Source organism: Emydura macquarii, unplaced genomic scaffold (assembly GCF_026122565.2).
Source record: "Emydura macquarii macquarii isolate MOO-44397 ecotype Brisbane River unplaced genomic scaffold, CSIRO-AGI_Emac_v2 contig_705, whole genome shotgun sequence".
Taxonomy (NCBI): domain Eukaryota; kingdom Metazoa; phylum Chordata; order Testudines; family Chelidae; genus Emydura; species Emydura macquarii.
In genome coordinates, this window is record NW_027130842.1 from 11,206,012 (window position 1) to 11,228,437 (window position 22,426).

The following is a 22,426-nucleotide window of genomic DNA, read 5'->3' on the forward strand; positions in this document are numbered from 1 at the left end:
CAAAGGAGCAGAAATTAAATAAATAAGCAGAACAGCATATAAAAAAAGAGCTTAGACCAAGGCTGAGCATTGTTCTCACTGAAGTCCATGGAAAACTTCCAGAGAGAAGAGGTACATCACAGTACTTTTGAAAATCCCACCCACCTTGTATGACTCAGCCACCTCACTCTTAGGGAGTTTATATTGTATTCAGTCATGATTCGTACTTCACAAGGTCTTTTCATTGTTCCTCTCCCTCTCTTACATATTACCTTGTTCCCATATACTTGAGAGATGGGTAACTTCCTTGCATCTCAGTCAAAAATGTGACTGGGATGGAAGGGGCATGCGCCTGCTTACTGAAAAAAAAAGGAGAAACCTTAATGGTATGAAGACTGAATACCACTCTTGCTTCCAAAGTTAGGATGGAGGGGTGTGCTTGGATTTTGAACTTGCCTGGCAGTATGTGGTGTCTACCAGCTAAAGATCACCTCTTATGAACAAAAAGGCAGAAAGAGGAATTCTCCTTTTGGCTAGATTTTCTGTGTTCACAAGTTCACAGGTAAAATACAAACCAGGAAGAGTCTTAAGGCCCAGGGGCAGCAACCTTGTTGTCCTGGTGTGGTTACTGAGAAATGGTGGGCCTAGACCCACCCAAACCTAATGGCCTGCTCTCTGAACGCAAGGGCAGAAGCTGTTGAACCCAGGTCACAGGTAAATACTGGGGACAACAAAGAAAATACAGGAACGGGAGTGAGGGTCTATGGTTACAAATCAGGGAACCAGAAAGGGACACCCAGCGGAGAGTTTCTGACAATGCCCACTGCTCCTTAAAGGCATCTAAGGAGTCAGTAAAAACAATGAGAGTCCTGTAGCACTTTAAAGACTGACAAATTTAATTTCTGCAGGCATAAGCTTTCGTGGGCTGCAACCCACTTTGTCAGGAGTCAGTGGACACACCCAGAGGAACTCTGCTCAGAGGCATGACTTGACAAAGGATCAGAGTTAGGCCCCACAATTTCAGAGCACTTCCCTTGTTCCTCCTCCTGCTAGCAGTCTTATTTTGTGAACTGAGTGAAAGCCTGCCACAGATGAACTTTTGCTTACACATTTATTAAGTTAAACACAGTGCAGCTGTCTGAACTGCATACAGAACAGAGAGTGGGATTAATAGTGGGGAGGGTGGGTCAGTTTCAGGGCCCAAGCATAATTTTTTTGGGCCCAGTACAAACTTGTAACACGGGCCCCCTCACACACACACACACACACACACACACCACAATCCCTCATCCCATACATACAATCTCATGAGCCATGAAATTTTTTTTCCTTATGGTGATGGGGGTTGCAGACAGGTCCCCCAGGGCCTCTGGGTCGCAGTAAAGTGCACCCTTTCCCCCCCCACCATGTGGGGGCCCTGGTCAGTTTGCATTTCAGGTAATCATGATACCAGCTGAGCAGAGAGAATCCATCCAATCATTCCAGTATAGTCAAAGGGACGTTAGTATGAGTCTTGGCTTTGTTTTCTGATGTAAGAGTGAACTCCAGAGGCACATAGAGAATGCAGCAAGGATGACCAGAGTTAAGGTGGGAATTGTTTCCTGGATAGAGTTTAAGAAAGAAACTCTTTACAGCGCCCCTTTAAAAGCAAGGAGTGGTTTGCAAAGCTCTTCACACACCAGAATTCTGCCATCTAGTCACTTTAAAAAGGATTACTTGTGAATTATTAAGGCTGTTGCTGAGGTTGGAAGGCAGAGACAAGAATTCACAGGTTGGATTTTTTGTTTGTTTGTTCGTTCATTTTTTTTCTCCTGAAGTGACTGTTGCCACTACAGTTGTCCCAAGCAACAACACAATTTAAAAATACTTGCTACTCAGTATTTTTATTTTATAAAAGAGTGAATGTAGATGCTAAAAAAATATGGATAGTCATAAAAGTATGCTTTAAATGTAGGGTCTGCATTAATCAGCTGATTGACTACACACTTTCCAGGTGCAACTTCATAGCTGTGAGGCTCAGCTACTTGTTGGACTCCAATGCTACATTTGTAAGATTCTCATGGCCTGTGCTGTGAATTGCCTAAACCTCTCCATGCTCAGTATTTTTCAAACCATCCAACTTACTCAAACCCATAAATAGAACAACTTGCAGTTTGTAACAGAAATTGGTGTAAGTAGAGCTCACTCACTAACCCTGCTCCCTCTACTTTAGTTTGTAAAAGAAGCATGGTCCTCCACCAGCTCACTCCTAAGGGCAACCTGCCGGTGAACTGTAGCATTGCCAGTTGGAAAGGAGCAAAGATCTTTCATGTTTTCCTCACAGGGGGCAAAATGATATAAAGATATCTTGGGATAGCAGCTACTTTTCCCAGCGACGCAGGGTAAGTCACAGAAACTGCTTCTAGGGTTTGCCTCTTTTCTATCTGTGCTATTTACTAGGCTCTGGTTCCAAGCCCAGCCCAACTCTTTCTCTCTGCAGTATTCTAAAAATCTTCCCTGGCATTATTGGTTACAGCCTGAGCTATCTCTTTTCTAGCCTTGATCACATACAATGATAGCTTCATGAAGTCAAGAACACTGCAGACTAGCAGCAGGAAAAAGAAACAATCAAAACAATCTCTTCGGTATGTAAAGCTACAAAGACTTGAGAGCTGCTGTTCTCCACAGCAAGCTCATATGTCCTAGTAGGATCTCAAGGACTAATCAAGGTTAACAATATACAGGGCCTGCTGACTCAGGTTAACGAGGGCCGGGTAGTTGGAAATGTTTTCTGGAGAGAAATGGATTCAGTGTTGTTGAAAGGTTTAGTTGGTCCGTTTTCTGCCTCATAAGATAAATTAGCAGTATTGTGTACTTGTATGTGCTCCCTCCCCCAGAGGATCTCAATATAGAATGGAATCTGTGTCCAGGTGAATTAGGCATGTGGTTATCCATGCTTTAATCAATGAGTAAACTGAGGCACAGAGATACTAAGGATCAGGGAGTGGCTAATCACTGGGCAGGCTTGCAAGGGGAGGAATGCGTTGAAGATGAAAGGTGCTTTCCTGCACCTTCACCAGCATGTAAGCAGATGCATTTTATGCACAAGGGAAAATGGAGTGGGTTCTAGAGAGTCCACTTTGGGGTTTCATATGACTTTCTCAGATAAATAGGACCCACCTGAAACATCTTTCCCCTTCCTTCTATCCAGTTATATGCCTGGGCACCCTAAAATATGAGAACTGACTCTAATATTTCAGCAGGAGGGTACTATGAGACAACTGAAAAGGTATGTAATTCAAAATGATTAAGCAGTAGAATCATGCTGACAAACAATGCTTGAGAGTGGATGACAGGGGACGGATCACTTGATGTTTGCCTGTTCTGTTCATTCCCTCTGAAGCACTGGCCATTGTTGGAAGACAGGATACTGGGTTAGATGGACCATTTGTCTGACCCAGTAGGCTGTTGTCTTATTTGGCTATGATCAATCTGAACTCTTCTGATGCAACTCTTATTTTGTATAGTGTTTTTCTGTAAAGCATTTGAGGATATAGTGCTATGAGTTAATTCAGTAGCAAATTCAGTCATATATGTTTTATTTCAATTTGTCTTTTGTGTAATGTTACTATAAATTGTAGGTGATATATATAGAAAATAGCCTTCATCCATAATTGCAATGCAGACAAATATAAATGTTGATCAAATGCATAATATCAATACTTTAAATATACTATTGAAAAACAATCCAAGACTTCTTATGCATTGGAAGGTGTAAGAACACATAGGTATAGTTTGTAGTTTCATAACAGTATAAAGTATAGCAGTAGCAGCTATATTTTAACCCAGAGTGAAGTGTCTATTAACTTGGGCAGGGCTGGTCCTGCCCAACAGACTTCAAAACAAAGCATTTCAATATTATAAGATGTATTTAGAAAACAAAGCCACTAGAAATACTGACTTCACCAGCTGGAACAATCAGAGCAAATGAGGAGTTGGGTGACTGAAAATCCCAGCAAGAATGTGCAAGTGTAATAATTTTAAAGATATGTAGGATTCATTTTATACCAAGAATGCGTTTAAATAAAAGCATATTTCAATCTTTCCCTGAAACAAGCTGTAGTATTTCCAAAATGTACTGCTATGCCAGGATGTCAGCCCAGGATTTGGGGTTATAGCTGCTGTTTTAATTTATAATCTTAATCTTATAATCTGCTAATCTGTTCTAATTTATAATCTTAATTTTATAATCTGCTATATAACCTTTAAAGCTCATTAAGGCCAAAGAAACAAAGCCTGGGATCCAAACACCCCTAATCTTTGGGGTGTCTGAAATCTGGACCAAATTTTGTGTCTTGATCCAGACTCTAACACTAGCTTCTCTTTTGCTGGAGTTCTATGCAAATAACAGATCACCAGAAGACTAGAATATAAAGGATGGTTACTTGATCACCACTACTAACTCCAGCTGTAGTATGCAAGGGCATAAGGCATAGTAGAGTTATATCTGACTGGTATCATATGGAATGGTGCCTAATGAATGTCAGTCATCTACAAGAGGTTTCAAGCGATCTCCTAGGAAGGAAGAGTTCTCATTTTCTTAGGGAAACATATCACTGCTCTTGGAAGACACAGAATCAAGCACCTGTTCTGTCAAATAGAGCCACAACTATGAACATCTTTGTAAATGTAAATTTACAGGGTGTTTCTCCTCTCTTTTAAATGTCAAGATGCCTGTGTTAGGTAGCTCTGGTTTAGGAGAAAAGCCTATTTCACAAGAATTAGAAGGTAAAATCCTATCAAGCTAAATTGATTGCTGGGAATACAACTACTATTCTTTTTTTATCTTTATAGTAGAACAGGTTCTACATAAATTTAGGACAAAAGAAGACTATTTTGGAAGGATCTTTGTAAGAAGATTTGAAAATTCAAACCCCTCTAGTGCCAAATTTCCATGTAATTGTAAAAAATTATATAATCCTTTTAAGTAACAGGCTTACTGAACATGAAATGAATGTAGCAGTGCTGGTCTAAAGAGAACTATGATATTTGTTTTCCTCTGGAGTTACAGCCGCAGTAACAAGCCATGAGTGATCTTAGTAAGGTCAAGCGGGGCTATCAAGTTATAGCAGCTTTAGGGTGATGCCACAGATAAATGGGTCACTCTCTGCATGTTAAATCATACCAAGGTATGAAAATCTCTGCTTTTCTTATGAATAAAAAGATGTTGTTCATTATATGCCATGCACTGGGTTTAGGAGCCATGTTCCTATAATTGATCATCCAAATTAGACTGTTGTGTAGAAGCAATTTGGAAGCACACCATTTTTTTTTTAAACGGGGGGGGGGGGAGGGGAAATGTAGACATATCACAAAGAACTAAATTACTCTCATATCTACAATAGATGGTGGTGACTGTTCCCTAGTTATGGCTAGGAGCTCAGCCTATAAAACCGCGTAAGGCAAGAGTTTCCCTGTGTAAACTATTTCCATTTACAGAATATGTGTCTGGTAGCTAAGAGGGTTTGACAAAAACAAGCATGACTATTCTATTAACCGAAACTCACAAGAAATCCTCTGCATGTAAAGTACGGCTGATTGCACAATAGTAAGTTCCTCAAAATACATAGGGACTGTCTCTTACTATGTGTTTAACAGAGTGTGAGAGAGATAACAAAAAGATGATCCCTGCCCAAAAGAGCTTACAGTTGAAGCGTAAGACGAGATACAGCACCCTGATACATTTAACAATCAGGAGCAGCGCAAAGTAGCGGCAAAATAGTTATGAATCGTGTAATAAGGAGGGCCACAGCAAACCATCAGCCCACTGAATGTCAACTTTAAGTGTCTGCAGTGAATTTTCAGTGTGGAACCATCCTCCACCCCATTGAATAGAACTGAATAACTTATTTGGTGAGTATTACCTTCTGTGTTGGTAAATTGTCCAGGAATGGACTATGAAATCCATGAATTTAGTTATTATTCAGAATTATTAGTAAATTTCTTTAGCACATAATTGATGTTCTGTGAATCATTTGAATTGCAACTGAACACACAATGTGCAATTCATGCTGTAATTAGATAACACAACGTGCCCTGTACATTTGATTGCAATATTCTAACCGTGTGCTGTGTTGGTTAGATACAAGTCATCCAATCAGTGAAGAAAAGCAATACTACATGACTTGTGTAGCTAATACAGAGCAATTTGCAGATTTTATGATCAAGTAGCTAAACACTTTTCATGAGGATTTGTACTGTAAAGGTTGAATGTTTGTGGAAAACAAATGTAAAAGAGCTGCAGATGTGACTGAATCAAAATTCACTTCAGAGTTCAGACACATTAGTGTTGACTGCTAGTATTCATGCTTTCAAACCCCCTTGAACATGGGAAATGGATTAGGGAGCCAGTAGCAGCTTGTTGCGCAAATCATAGAATCATAGAATATTAGAGTTGGCAGGGACTTCAGGAGGTCATCTAGTCCAACCCCCTGCTCAGAGCAGGACTAACCTCAGCTAAATCATCCCAGCCAGGGCTTTGTCAAGCCACAACTTAAAAACCTCAAGAGATGGAGATTCCACCCCCTCCCTAGGTAACCCATTCCAGTGCTTCACCACCCTCCTAGTGAAAAAGGTTTTCCTAATATCCAACCTAGACCTCCCCCACTGCAACTTGAGACCATTGCTCCTTGTTCTGTCATCTACTACTATTGAGAACAGCCTAGCCCCATCCTCCCTGGAACCCCCTTTCAGGTAGTTAAAGGCTGCTATCAAATCCCCCCTCATTCTTCTCTTTTGCAGACTAAACAAGCCCAGTTCCCTCAGCCTCTCCTCATAAGTCCTGTGCTCCAGCCCCCTAATCATTTTTGTTGCCCTCCTCTGGACTCTCTCCAACTTGTCCACATCCTTATTGTAGTGGGGGCCCCAAAACTGGACACAATACTCCAAATGCGGCCATCACCAATGCTGAATAGAGGGGAATAATCAGTTCCCTCGATCTGCTGACAATGCTCCTATTAGCCTTCTTGGCAACCAGGGCACACTGCTGACTCATATCCAGCTTCTTATCCACTGTAACCCCCAAGTCCTTTTCTGCAGAACTGCTGCCTAGTTTATCGGTCCCCAGTCTGTAGCTGTGCATGGGATTCTTCTGTCCTAAGTGGAGGACTCTGCACTTGTCCTTGTTGAACCTCATCAGATTTCTTTTGGCCCAATCCTCCAATTTGTCTAGGTCACTCTGTATCCTATCCCTACCTTCCAGGGTATCTACCACTTCCCCTAGCTTAGTGTTGTCTGCAAACTTGCTGAGGGTGCAAGCTACCCCATCCTCCAGATCATTAATGAAGATGTTGAACAAAAACAGCCCCAGGACTGACCCCTGGGGCACTCTGCTTGTGACCAGCTGCCAGCTAGACATGGAGCCATTGATAATTACCCGTTGAGTACGATGGACTTGCCAGCTCTCTATCCATTTTATAGTCCATTCATCCAACCCATACATCTTTAAGTTGCTGATAAGAATACTGTGGGAGACTGCATCAAAAGCTTTGCTAAAGTCAAGGTATATCACGTCCACCACTTTCCCCCATATCCACAGAGCCAGTCACCTCTTCATAGAAGGCAATCGGGTTGGTCAGGCATAACTTTCCCTTGGTGAATGCACGTTGACTGTTCTGATCACCTTCCTCTCTTCCAAGTGCCTTAAAATGGATTCCTTGAGGACCTGCTCCAGGATTTTTCCAGGGATTGAGGTGAGGCTGACCGGTCTGTAGTTCCCTGGATACTCTTTCTTCCCTGTCTTGAAGATGGGCATTATGTTTGCCTTTTTCCAATCATCAGGGACCTCCCCCACTTGCCACGAGCTTTCAAAGATAATAGCCAATGGCTCTGAAATCAAATCAGCCAACTCCCTCAGCACCCCTGGATCCATTGCATCCGGCCCCATGGACTTGTGTATGTCCAATCTTTATAAATAGTCTTGGACCTGTTCCTTCAGCACTGCAGGATGTTCACCTCCTTCCCATTCTGTGACGCCCAGTGCAGTAGTCTGGGAGCTGACCTTGTCTGTGAAGACAGAGGCAAAAAAGGCATTGAGTACCTCAGCCTTCTCCACATCCTCTGTCACTAGGTTGCCTCCCCCATTCTGTAAGGGGCCCACACTTTCCCTAAGCTTCCTCTTGTTCGTAACATAGCTGTAGAAACCCTTCTTGTTCCCTTTCACATCCATTGCTAGCTGCAACTCCGATTGTGCTTTGGCCTTCCTGATTTCATTCCTGCATGCTCGAGCAGTATTTTTATAATCCTCCCTAGTCATCTGACCAAGCTTCCACTTCTTGTAATCTTCTTTCTTGTGTTTTAAGGTCACCAAAGACTTCTTTGTTAAGCCAAGCTGGATGCCTACCGTATTTGCTATTCTTTCTGCACATCAGGATGGTTTGTTCCTGCGCCCTATATAAGGTTTCTTTAAAATACAGCCAGCTCTCTTGGATTCCTTTCCCCCTCATATTAGCCTCCCAGAGGATCCTGCCCATCAGCTTCCTGAGGGAGTCAAAGTCTGCTTTTCTGAAATCCATGGTCCATATCCTGCTGTTCTCCTTTCTTCCTTCTGTCAGGATCCTGAACTTCACCATCTCATGGTCACTGCTGCCTAGATTGCCACCCACTTCTACTTCCCCTATGAAATCTTCCCTGTTTGTGAGCAGCAGGTCAAGAGGAGCACAGCCCCTAGTTGGTTGCTCCAGCACTTGCACAGGAAGTTGTCCGCAAAACTCTCCCAAAACTTTCTGGATTGTCTGTCTGTTTTATTGCTCTTCCAACAGAAGTCAGGGTGATTGAAGTCCCCCATGAGAACCAGGTCCTGTGAACTGGAAACTTTCCCTAGCTGACTGAAGAAAGCCTCATCTACCTCATCCTTCTGGTCTGGTGGTCTGTAACAGACACCCACCATGACATCACCCTTATTGTTCTTGCTTCTAAGCTTAACCCAGAGACTCTCAACTGACTTATCTCCAGTTTCATACTGGAGCTCAGAGCAATCATAGAGCTCTCTTACATACAGTGCAACTCCTCCTCCCTTTCGCCCCTGCCTGTCCTTCCTGAATAGTTTATATCCATCCATGACAGTGCTCCAGTCATGTGAATTACCTCACCAAGTCTTGGTTATTCCAATCATATCATAGTTTCTTGACTGTGCCAGGGACTTCCAATTCCTTCTGCTTGTTTCCCAGGCTTCTTGCGTTTGTGTATAGGCACTTAAGATAACTGGCCAATTGCCCTACTTTCTCAGTGCAATTCAGGAGGCGTCCCCTGTTGCACCCTCCTACTTCTGCTTTCTCTTGGTGTCCCACTTCCCCATTTACCTCCAGGCTTAGGTCCCCATCCCCCATCGAACCTAGTTTAAACCCCTCCTCACTAGTCTATGCCCAAAGTCTATGGGATTTCCCCTGCAGAATTGGAGCTCAACTCCTGGTTGAAGGGTCACGTTTCTATTGCCACTCCATTATCGTGAAACTGTACCCCTTTCCCCCCAACCTATGAGTTTCAAGCTGCAAAGATCCCAAGGCATCAAGCAGTTGGGTTGAGGGAAAAATATCCCTCCAGTGGGTTATTCTGTGTCATGCAGCCTTTATAATCGGATTGTACTCTCTACATGATTGTAATTTTTTTAACTGAGACTACCTTTCCATAAGTAATAGCAATTAAAATATATGCATGGATCTTAAGAACTGGAGTACTATTTGAATGTCAGAGGAAGTTGCTAGATTTTTATTAGTCTTTGTTTTCTAAAATAAAGCCTTGGCACTTGTCAGTTAACTGTTCGATTGTCCTGTGTGTGTGTGTGTGTGTGTGTGTGTGTGTGTGTGTAGCTTTATTGATTTTTCATCTCTTATCTGCTTCTGATGGTCAACAAGGAAATGTTCAAAGTAATGCATTAGCAAGAGTTGAATTCATTGTTGTTACCTTGAAACCACTAGATGGCAGAATTACACTACATGAAACCTGGGCTCTTGGGTGCAGGGTCAAAAAGTGTTTGCACAGTAATGAAAACATTTGGCATATTGTTAAATCATTTGAGGTTTCATTTTACTGTAACTATAAATCCTTATACTTTCATTTCAACTTTATGCTTTGTACCTAAGCTAAATATAGATGTGCTTCCAGTTAGTCACCCAAACAGACTGTCAAATGGATGACGTTGCTTTAATAAATGTTCATTTCCCCTCTGTGATACATCCTAACCAAGAAAGGGCCCCGTTATTCTTTTGTATAATACATTTCCTGTTTATTTTTACTTGTGTCTCTAATGCCCACTTTAACCTCCATACTCCTGCCCAAATCTCCACAGGCCTATCTTACTTGCAGTTAGGTCAAATTCTTCACACAAACTTTTCCAATGCCAGTTTATTCAAAAGACTTCTCTTGTAAATGTGAATCATAAACCATTTCAGCCTTGATGTGCTGATGGGAATCCTGTGTTACGGTTCTGCCACGTGACTGAAAGGAGATCTTTGGGAGTGATTTCCCTACTTGTGATGGAGTTCACTTCCCTTTGGATACTGCTACATCCATAATTTAATTATGGACAACAAAATTAACTGCAGTTAAACTTTTTCTCCATTGTTCTTCTACTAATCAATGCAAACCATGTGACTTGATTCTCATTTACACTAAAGAACAGTTACATTTCTCTGACAATGCAAATGGGCTTTAGAGTGGGCAATACGTTACATTTACCCTCATTTGAGACTCATTTGAACTACCAGAAAGAGTATAAATCAACCTTAGTGTAAATGAGAACCAGGTCTTTATCTTTAAATAAATTGTTTAATACACAACTTCCTTTATATCATGAACTTCAGTGGTCTTAGAAGCTAGAACAGAGAAGGCATAAGATGGGAGGAGAAGGGGGTGAAATGCAGATTGGGTGTATGAATATAAGGACACTCACAAACTACCTTTAACATAATGTTCAATTTGAAAAATTAAGTACTCAGGTTATGCAGACTGCGATTTTGAAAGGGGCTTAAAGGAGCTGGTGCACAACTCTCACTGAAAGTCAATGGGAGCTGGTTACCTAGCTGCCCTTTGTGCCTTTGAAAAATCTTCCCCTAAAGAGTTAAGGAATTCTATATGAATTCCCATTGCACATCCTGTACATTTTCATGGTATTCAGTGGATGTAATACATCAAGTACAGTAGTATTTGTGGCTGGAAGATAGCCTGTTGGTTAAGGCCCAGAACTTGGAGCCAAGAGATCTATTCCTGTTCCCTTTGGCAAAGCATTTAATATCGTTGTGCCTCTCTTTATCCCTCTGAGTGTGGTTACTGGTAATCATGTTTGTGTGTACAGAATCAGTCCACATTGGAAACCCAGACTCACTCCTACTGCACACATTATTTTTCCAGATTTCATATCTGTGTTGTATGTGCCTAATCCTTGTCCTTATTTGCTCATTAATCGTGCACATGTTCTTCCCATAAGAGTCAGAGATACTGAAAAGAATACTGGAAATATAGGAGGCCAACAAGGAGTGCATAAACACTTGGGAAATATTTTTAACATCATGCATGCTCTGACATCAAAGAACTCTGTTCACTGAGGGAAACACAACGTGTAGGTGGAAACCTAAAATACTCATTGACTGCTATTTTTTCTGAATTTTGGTTCTTTCCAAAGATGATTTCAGATTTCTACATAGTACAAAATGGTAAATAATCCTCATCTATAGTCTGTGTTGTCCTGTCTTTCATGAAGAGGAAAGTAACTTATTGATATGAGACAGCCACTGGCTGGAACAGTACAGTAAAAAGCATCATCTATGCATAGGGCAAAAGGACACTTAGAATACAGTGTGTATAATGCTTAGGTAGGTATGATCTTTGTAAGTTACTTTGATTAACTGATTCTTGCATGCTTTGCCTGTTTGCCATTATGAGTCATGCAGACCCCCAGGGGAAAAATGTTTGCCGGCTTGTGGGGAAAATAGAACACATTTTTCATTCTTCCAATTAAATAGTTGCTAAAGAGGAAAGTCTGTCTGGGAAGTCTGAGCACTGTAAGTTGATAAAGAAAAGGATACATTCATGAAAATTCATGGCTTTGTGTGGAAGGGAGGAGAAGTAGGAGGCGGTGAAGTTGATTCCTCAAGCTAATTAACAGACCCAAAAGGCCCCATAGAAATAATACTGCAGTAATCTTCCTAGACACTGTAGTGGCATTGTTGTAAGCTTGTAGCCAGTGTTGGAGTGGCTTCTGAGACCTTATCCACTCAATTGTTCCCAAGAATTGAGCTCAACTCCAAACTCAGCCCTGAGATTACTTTATTGGCATACAATCAAACTCTGCTTGAGTTGATCACGCTCAAATCTAGGGGGTGGATATAGGGCATACCAGACATCCATAATTACACAGCAACCTCTTTCTTTACGTAGGTTTACACATTACATGGCATTTTCTATACACTGCATAATACGTTTTGGGATTGGCTTGATCACTTGTAGGAACCAATCCCTGTACAGCACATTCTGTTCACATGCAGCTTACTCTTTACCTCGTCTTTGCATTTCCAACATATCTTGTCCATTGTAAATGGTTTGCTGGCCATTCCCCGCCTTACCTTAGCTAATACAAATGTTCTGCTTCCAGCCTGCTGATCCATTTACCTCTCTAATTCTGTCTCCTGAGATTTAGGTCTCACCCATGTGTAATTATTCATGTCAAGCCAGGTCTACGGCCAGTCCAACCATTACAGTAACATTTCTTAGGCTATATCTACACTGCAGCTACAGGTCTGACTTGCAACTTGTGTAGACATTTTCACACGCATTGTACTTTAGTTAGCTTGCAGAAATAGAAGTGAGAACACTCTGGCATGGGCTACATACGTGCATGTGCAGCCAGCATGTTAGCCTGCAGTGCTGTATCCTCACTTCTGTTTTTAGTGAGCTAACTAGAGTACTCACTCCTATTGTGAGTACAGCTGTGGGAGCTGCCATTCATACCCTGGGCTCCAATGTACCCTTAGAAAGGCAGCTCAGGAAGGTAGGAAATGTTCCTCTTTTCTGGACCTGTAACTCCACTGTCCAGATTATTAGCAAAGAATTAAAGGCCCTTAATGGAAGCTTTGCTGAAATAACCTTAAATCTGATGACTGCAACGTGGGCCCTTCCATGTGTTTTGAAGTAGAGTGAGGAAGAACAAATTCTCAGCGCTCTGAGGAATGCTGAGATGATTATTGTCTCTTCCCAGAAACAAAGGCATTTGTTCCAGCACTTTTGTCTTGCTGAGCTCCTCTAAATTTTGTAATGGAGGATATGTGAAAGTTAGTTGTGGGTGGGACACACCAGTAGGAGCAAGTTCTGCCCACAAATACAGCTCCCACTGAGATGAATGGGACCTGTGCACACTCTATGGTATTAAGACCAGTCTCTAGATTTCAGCTTTTCCCTGATAATATCCTTTGATTTGCTGGGTGAAAGAAATAAAAGCCTTGATCACACAGTCCTTAGGCTAAACAACCCTTAAGGACTCCAGAGAGATCAGTTGATTATTTTTCAAGGGGAGATGGGGGAGGGCTTGTTGAACGGATGAAACCATTGTTAAGAGCTGACCAAAATTCTCCTCCAGCACTTTCCTTTCCATCACACCTGCATCCTGATATGATTAAAAAAAAGTGTGTGTGTGTGTGTGTGTGTGTGTGTGTGTGTGTGTGTGTGTGTGTGTGTGTGTGAGAGAGAGGGGGGATGGGGGGAGGGAGTGTTTTTGTGAGTTTGGGGGGGTTACCTACTGGAGAGCTGCACTGAGGATGATGAAGAGTGAACGGTTAGCACTGTATTTGCCTTTTTACCCTCCTACATTCATTTCTCTCATACCAGTTTCTTTTTTGTTAGAAGGGGAATCATGGCTCAGGTGGGGCCTGTGTTGATCACTACATCTTTTTAAAATGAAGAAGAAAAGGTGTCTCATTGGTGGGGTGAGGTACTATTCAAAGCAAGTAACGGGTGGCAGAAATGGGTACGTGAGCCCCAATCCACAGAGGTACTTAAGAGGAGACAGCCCAGTTTTAGGGTCCACTGCAATCCACAACTGCAGCTCAACTGCCACCTAATCCTGTAGGCATCTAAACTTGCAAGGTGTCTCGGGGTATGTCTTCATTCACGGTGGCACTGTCAGCACTGCCGGATTGATTTTTGCAGGATCGATTGAGTGGAAGTGGAGACCTGCTCAATCGATCACAAAGTCGACCGCGTTAATCCACCCCCACAAAAAGAGAAATGCTGCGTCAACGGAAGGGCATTTCCAGTCGTCGCAGTGTGGTGGGGACAGCGCGGTAATCAGAAGTTAGGAAGTCGATGAGAGATACGCAAGCTACATAGAGTAGCTTGCGTATCTCCCGTCAACTGCTGCCGAATTTCACCGGCAGTGTAGACCAAGCCTAAGTTACCAAGGTAGAAGTTCCATAGGTACCTACATTTCTGCTTCTGGGCATGCACACTGCTGGCACCCTCTACGCACGTGACCACCTGTTGCCTCCCTAAGCCCTGGAGCAATCCAAGAACCAAGGAAAGATAGATGTTTGCCTTCCTAAATCGCATATGAGGCCCAATTGGTAGACCTAGTCAGAGGCTACCTGATTGGGTACTGTTCAAAATCTGGCCTCCATGGAGGAGATGGTGGTGCCCATCGTATAACTTTTAGCCCAGTGGCTAGATAACTTTCCTGGAATGTGGGAGTCCAAGGTTCAGTTCCCCTCTCTCTGCCTGAAAGGAATGAAGATTTTAATGGGGATCTTCTACTCCTCAGGAGCATACTCTAACCACTGGCCAATGGGATATTCTGATGCAGGGCTCCCTCCATCTCTGCTGCTGAAGCTGTTGTACTCTGGTAAATATGAGAGAGATTGGAGCAGGGTGATGGGTGCCCATTTTCTCACTCTTTCTGTCCCAGTGACATAGGGGAGCCAACTCCACAGCTGATCATTGTGGAGACTCCCTCTTCCTAAGTTCTTTCCTATAGATTTTACCATGGGAGGGGATGATCCAGACATTATTGTGGGATTGGTCAGACACATAACAACCACACTGGGACAGTCTAGCATTTCTCACTGTCTATATCAGGGTTGAATCTGCAGCAATTTTACCAAACACATTGCCAGCTGATTGATGATATTTTTACACAATAGCTGACTATTAGGGACTGGCTGCATGGTCTGTGATATTGGGGTTGGGACACTTTAGAATAAAAGTCCTGTGTTGTTCCTACCTCTTGGCATTTCAAATTTGAAAAACAAGAAAGTATTTAGAGCTCGCCATTCAGCACGGATACATGCGTGCACTTCCAATGACTTCATTTGGAAATGGCCAATCCTGTCTGCGGGGAGCTGCAAAGCACAGGTTAGGGATGACAACATCTTTTGTCAATAGAACAGGATTTCCTGGGATTATATTCAAATTCTTGACGATTGTGGGGGGAGGCGGGGGCGGGGGAGGAACTGTGGTCCCTGACAAAGTCCTGAGAAAGCCCCCAGTATTACGTAATTTTACAAGGTCACTGGGCATTATTTCAACTAGCAGTCTGCTTTGAGTGTAATGATTCTGAGTTGAATCTAGCCCTATTGGATGCTATTTAAAATCCTCAACTTCTATGCCATCTGCATTTCTGGCACTTTCTTATGGCCCATATCTATGTTCTTTGAAGAGCTACATGTTATGAAGACGTGTATTTGTAGCAATGGATCCCTTGGTGTCATTTTGCCATGGACTGAGTGGCTTTTACCAATAACATTGAGACTGACAAGTTGTATCATCTTCCTGAAACTTTCTCCTTTTGGATTTTAAGCTCTCTTTTTCCTTCTGATCAGAGCTGAACAAACAATTTGCAATGAATTATTTAATGAAGGTAGCCGCTTATGCAAACAAATCCTAATTTCCTTGAATGTAATCATTATTTGAATTTAGTCAGTTTTTGTGTGTGAATTTTTTCACTCTTGTATATTGAGGGCAAACAAGTCACTGCAAATATTCAATACTTAATATTCAAAATTCAAGCTGTTTGCTTAGCTGTAACTCAGGTAAACTGCCTGATTATTTTTTTCTGTTCCCTGATTGGTGAACACACAGTACTTTTAACATAAATTTAAATATTAATTTATGCAAATATGCATTCAGCTTTGAAATTTGCTTTTGTGAACGTTCATGCTATTAAGTTTGACAGCTTGAATGTTTGCAGAATGTGAATATGCAAGGGGCACAAGTGGCCACTCAACTTGATTAAATTAAGTTGCTCTCAGTATCTGCAGAAACATTTTTGCAGTATTTTCTTGCTCTGCTGCTGAATCCATTAACTGTGACAGTTCATGGATTGTTTCAACAATAGTCAGGGCCAACATACAAGGCCTCTAACAGCTAAATCATGGGTTTAGAAAAAGGAAATATTGATGCCACTTGAAAGACATACAGCATTCACCCCAACCACTGCTGAATGTGAATTTTTGCAGCTGAGTCATAGTTTCTGGTACATCTCTCCAAAGCAAATGCTAATATAGGTGCTTGTTGGTACCCTGCTCAACACCTAGGATACAATACATTCTATAACTTAACTAGAGAACCATATTGTCCCCTCCACACTAGAAAATATAATGTTGACCAACACTAACTATGGCAGCCAGTTTTGCTCAGATATAGTTGTTTTATCTGTAGAGTAGATGGGCCCTTACTGGTTATTTGACTTTCAAATGATTCCAGAAATATGCTTCGGTCACACGATTCTTAATTTTCAGCAATCCATCACTTATCAGCTCAGCTAAGAGGTACTAGACAGCTGTCTTTCCTTTATCTTTTCCTTTTGGCTTCTCCTATAGCTGGCATTGGATGCTGTGGGTGGGGTCTAGAATGCATTTCCTTCCTAAAGGCAGTGGGAGGAAATATTTCTTGGTCAACGACAGTGTGACCAGGAGCTTGGGAATTCCACTTGCATCACATCTCCTCTTGTGGGTGCATTCTTCATGTTAATCCAGAAATCATCATTTTTGCTGGGTGCAATCAGTTGCAGGGGATTTGGTACATCACACACTGCACCTGTGCACATTTTAGTGCACTTGATCATTTTCAAAGTGTTTGTCGCCACATTCTTCCTTCTCAAAATGGATGATTAGCCTGTGCTTTCTCTATCTTAGGCACTAGTAGGCACCAGCACCTTATCATTTTTGAAAATTTAGCCTTTAACCTTTTGTGGCACTGAGTAACTGGTTGATCCTGATAAATATCTGTCCTTGGTTCCTACCAGTTACATTTGGTAGAAGGCAAACACAAAAGATCCAGGCTAGATTCCAACTCCTAATGTATCTGATCCCCACCCACCCTAGTCATTGACCCAATGGAGACATTTTATCTTTTAAAATGTGAAAGCTTCTGCAGAAGTAGCAGCAATCTGCACAGAGATTACTTTGGGGTAAATCCTGCAGGAAAAGTGTCTAGTTGGAACTGTTATAAGAGAACCTGCTGCTACAACAACCATGTCGCATTAATGCTTGTTTTTGAGTCAGTGGTGAGTACCAGGTAGGGTGACCAGAGAGCAAATGTGAAAAATTGGGATGGGGGTGTGTGGGGTAATAGGCACCTATATAAGAAAAAGCCTGGAATATCAGGAGTGTCCCGATTAGTACCTGGCAACATGAAATTGGCAAACATCCATGCTTTCTACTCCTACCTGGGAACTGTGGATGTCACTGCAAAGGGGAGAGACGTTTGTCTGCATTCAGGTGCCTGGTGTGCCCCTGTAATTATTTCACATAGAGTCTAGACCAGATATTCTGACCAATATCAAGGCTGCAGAGGATCCATGTTCCCAGTTCCTGTGTGGAGTGAGGAGGGATCAGCCAACCCCAATGCACTGTTACTCTGCTTTAAAATTGTGGAAAAGCTAACAGGGAATTAATGCAGCCTTGGGCTGTATTAACTGTTCCATGGCCTCCTTCGAGCTGGGGAAACTCACCATGATGAGAAACTTGGTAGCATGGGAGCCATGGTGTGAGGGAGTTACAGATGCTTGGGGTCCCCAGGGATCAGATGCAGAAGCTATTTGCATCCTCAGGATCATTGTGGTTTGGAAAACTTCCTAAGAAAATCCTAAGGCATTGTCTGCCTGCCCTCCTGCCATCCCTACCCCACCCAGCTGAGCATCCTCTCATGAGAGGAGGTAATTCAAGATATTATGGTGAATTTAGGAACACTTTAAAAATAGTAATGAGACTTTTCACTTCTATAAAGCCCCCCCTAGAAGGCTCTCTCAACGCTAAACTGCCATTAGCGAATGAACACTTACAAAACACTGGAAGGCAAGGAGGCGGAATTATCCTTGTCTTCCAGAAAGACAAACAGAAGTATAAATCGGCTGAGTGATTTGCACCAGGTCAAAAGTTAAACAATTTCAAAGTTGAGAGAGAACCCAGATCTCCTGTCTCCCCATCCTGTCCAAGACTGCGCTTCCCCACTCCTCCTTCAACTTGTGTAAATGATTATTCTGCTTTCATATCTCACAAACCCATTGTTATGTTAAACCCTTGGAAAGTACTTGTGTTTAGAGAGAAATCAGCATGGAACACAGAGAGATGCAAACCCAAGAAAAGTCTTTATTGAACTACACTAAAAACCAGCCAGGACTGGCTGAGCTATCCCCTAATAGTCTAACTCTATTGCTATGGCAACAAGCTAAGCTCTGTTGCTACAGCAACCGAGGCAAAAAGGCAAGACACAAAATACACAACACCCATCTTAAGGTGGGGAGCAAAGGAGCAAGATATGCCAAAGAGGGTGGCAGGGATAAGAAGAGATAACACATTGGTCCCATAGTGACAGACCCTCCTCTGTTAATCGGAAGCTGGTGACATATGAAAGTGGGTAGAAACGCCAGTCATCTGTTACTCCACCCTGGCTCCAAATTCACACAGAGCAGATTGAGGGAAGCTACTGCCAAACATTTGGGTGGGAAGGCAAGAGAAGAGTAAAGCTTTGGAATTTAGAAGAAAAGAAACTCAGTTGCTTCCCCCCTTCCTCCAGCCAATCCTGAATAGAAATAGTACTGTTCTTTTTGTGAATCAGGCCCCATTTTATCTAAGTCTGGTTTCCTTTCTCTCTCTCCTATTCCCCCTTCCTGTGCCCTGAATGGCCGGTGCCTCAACTTTTCCAAATTGGGCCAGGCTTTGCAATGTGAATATAGCCTGCTCTGCTTGTATCCTGCCTCAATGACTACTTTAAATTGCATCCTGTTGGTTGTAACATGTTATTTGTGTTAGCTAGGAACTTTGTTTGTGTTTGAGGTCCTGCTTCATCAAGACACTTAAGCATATGTGTAAGTGCCTTGAATTTCAATGTTATAGCTACCTGGTCCCAGGATATGAAAGAAACTAGATGGGTAAAGTAATAGCTTGTCTTTTTCACCAACAGAAGTTAGTCCAATCAAAGCTATTACCTCGCCAATCTTGTCGCTCTTGAATTTCAATGGGACTTAAGCCTGGGCTTAAGTGAGAATGTCACTGCAAAGGGGAGAGACATTTGTCTGCATTCAGGTGCCTGGTGTACCCCTGTAATTATTTCACATAGAGTCTAGGCCAGATCTTCTGGCCAGTAACAGGGCTGCAGAGGATCCACATTCCCAGTTCCTGTGTGGAGTGGGTTGTGTGGAGCCTGGGCATAACTGCTTTGCTAAACTGGGGCTTCGGTGAAGAAATGTAACAAGATAAAATCCTTATAAAAATATCTTTTATTGAGCTGAGGGTCCATCCCAAAAGAATGGGAGTTTTTAGTTTCTTCAACTGGCATCTTCAGTCACTCCTCTCTTTCAGTACCAGAGTTTTCAATTGGTTCAGTGTTTTCTGCAGTGCTGCAGGTTGGTCTTTGGCACTGTGTGAGGGCTACAGAGAAGAAGTTTTGAGATGACAGCTGCTTGGCAGGGCACGAAACAATGCAGAAAATGTTTAATACCCCCAGAGCCACACAGGAATGGAAAGCTGCAGTTTCCCCCCAAAAAAGGTATATGAGCAAGAGGAGGCCACAGTGCAATAAAATAAAATAGTTTTTATTTCCTCTCCAGACATGTCTGGAGGTCTTTACTTTCAAATGGACCAATTTTAATAGATGTATTTGACCTTCTTCGGATTTAAGAGAGGCATTTGCCAATATTTTATAATATTCTTCATGAATGGCCCTACAGTATGAATAGGACTAGGTCTCCTTGTACATTTTTTGATTGGAAATATGTCCTCTGGGGGAAGGCAGAGTATAAAACAGTGAATAGTCCTGTTCAGCAAAAGGAACTCTTTCTCCGGTTGGTTCCCCTCCCCCACTTCTCCTGTATATTTTTTAAAGCTGTAGTTTCCCCCTTTCAAGGAAATAATGCACAGCACCCCAGTTTCTAGATCCATGTTTCATTTTAATCTCTCTAGCACTGACAGCATGGAGGTTGCACACAAATGACTAATGACGACATCTACTTTTTTTCTCCCACACCAAAGCACACAAACAAGCTTGTGCGTACGTGTGTGCATGCCGTGTGTGTGCTGTGCGTGTGCCTGCGTGTGCGCGCGCACGCGCACACACAGAGTTGCTGACATTTAATCTTTTGACTAGTATCTCAGATGCCAGATCCAATGGAGGTTTGCTTTTTTTGCAGCCACTGTACCAGATGCTTCTAAAGCTTTTGTTACCCAAAGAGTTAGGTGATGAAGGAGCTGATCCTTAAAGCTGAGGATTCAAGAGGAATCTAAAACAAACCAAAGATTTTGAGGACAGCTGCTAACTTAGAAGTTGTCAGAATCACAAGTCCAGAGGAAATATAGTGAGTTAGGTGTCTGTTGTTCTGTTAGATTGCAGAATGGGAATAATGGAGAGAAACTAATTAGTTGGAAGGCAGTACAGCTCCAGTACAAACCTGTGTGTTTAAATGCTTGAAAGATCTAAGTTTCTGCCTTTTATACTTTGTTATTGAAACATAATCAAGTGAGTCATCAAGGGATAAGGAAAGTGTTTATCCAGCTGATTAAAATGAGTCACTGCGATATATTGAATGGAAATATTGTTGTTAAAATATCTACTAATTTTGCAATCCTGATAGGAGTGTCCTGGTAGGAGACATGGGCATAAATACAGGGCATAAAGTTGCACTGGTATCACACAATTTTCTTATGAAGCACCATAATCAGCAGATTACTTTGTGCATAATATTGCTATAAATAAACCTCTCTTAAACTAGAGAGTCTGCTACCCAACTTCTGAAGACTAAAGTTATACATGGCCTGTAGATCCACCTTTGAAGAATATTATTCAAAAAATAAATGATTTAGGAAGGGCAACTAAGTGTCACACCCAGGCCCACTGACAGCAATTCCAGGCCACACGGCAGAGCAGTCAATGGGCCCCCTAGAAAGGGATGGCTGCGGTCCGAGTGGGCTTCCACCGGAAGTTTTTACTTATTTGTTATGTACCATGCAGGTTCCCAGGTGGCTGATGAGGCGATATCTGCTACTCAGCTTCTCAGGTCCCTTGGACTCCCAGGGAGATTACTGATGAACCAGGAAGCTGAGTAGCAGATACCACCTCATCAGCCACCTGGGAACCTGCATGGCACATAATAAATTAGCTTGGCTCAGAGGAGGGATGGAGAGTGTGAGCGGCGGGAGCCTTGGGGGAAGAGGGTGTGTGGAGAAGAGGAGGATATGTATGTATCCTCCCATCTGCCAGGGCCCTTTTAAATCGCCAGGCTCCTGGGCAGTTGTCCCCCACCTGATCCCCCCCTGCCCCATCCTATCCCAGCGGCAGACCTGGTCTTACCTCTAAGTAACTTAAAGTAGGAAGTGGGGACTATGTAAACAATATGGTCTAGACTGAACTTTGTGGACCCAGATCTAACTGTTGTGGCCATCTCTAATATTGTACAAAGTGAACTAGGATGTGGAGAGAGGTCTGTGATGACACGCATAAGCCAAATGTCTTAAAATCATGCTATAACATGTAGTTCTATGCTTTATTTACAACTTACACGTTTTAAGTTAATTGTTCCTTTAAATAAAGTTGATAAACACATTTTTGCCTATATTACTAAAACTTTTTGGATTAATAATGGTCAAAATGTTAAAGTTACATTTACTTGTCAATATTAATGACAGATTTTGGTTTTTGCATTTCCCTCAACTTGGGAAATGTAAAAATCAATAAAGTCCATTTCTCTTTTATCTGTAATCACTTTCCCTTCCGGGGTGTTCCTGCAGCCGTGTTTGGCTTTCAGACACTGCAGGGAAATGTCTCTTCATTTGAAAACCATTTGTTTTGTTAAAATCTTTTTTTAAAGAAATATGCTAAATCAATTTATTTACTAGTCATACTCTTAGATTTTATGAAAAATTAAATATTGGGTGTAATTTAAGTTTGATAGTGTCCTAACAAACATATATCTGTAACTTTAAAAAAACCAGTT

General features: G+C 42.1%; 1 long non-coding RNA gene across 1 annotated transcript in view; it reads left to right on the forward strand.

Moving 5' to 3' along the window:
- The first annotated feature begins 3,166 nt into the window (after positions 1-3,166).
- The window catches only part of LOC137149091 (uncharacterized), an 81,601-nt gene continuing 62,341 nt past the window's right edge, over positions 3,167-22,426 (forward strand). The window contains exon 1 of the long non-coding RNA XR_010918662.1: positions 3,167-3,247. This is a non-coding gene — a long non-coding RNA (uncharacterized lncRNA). The remainder of the gene's footprint in view (positions 3,248-22,426) is intronic.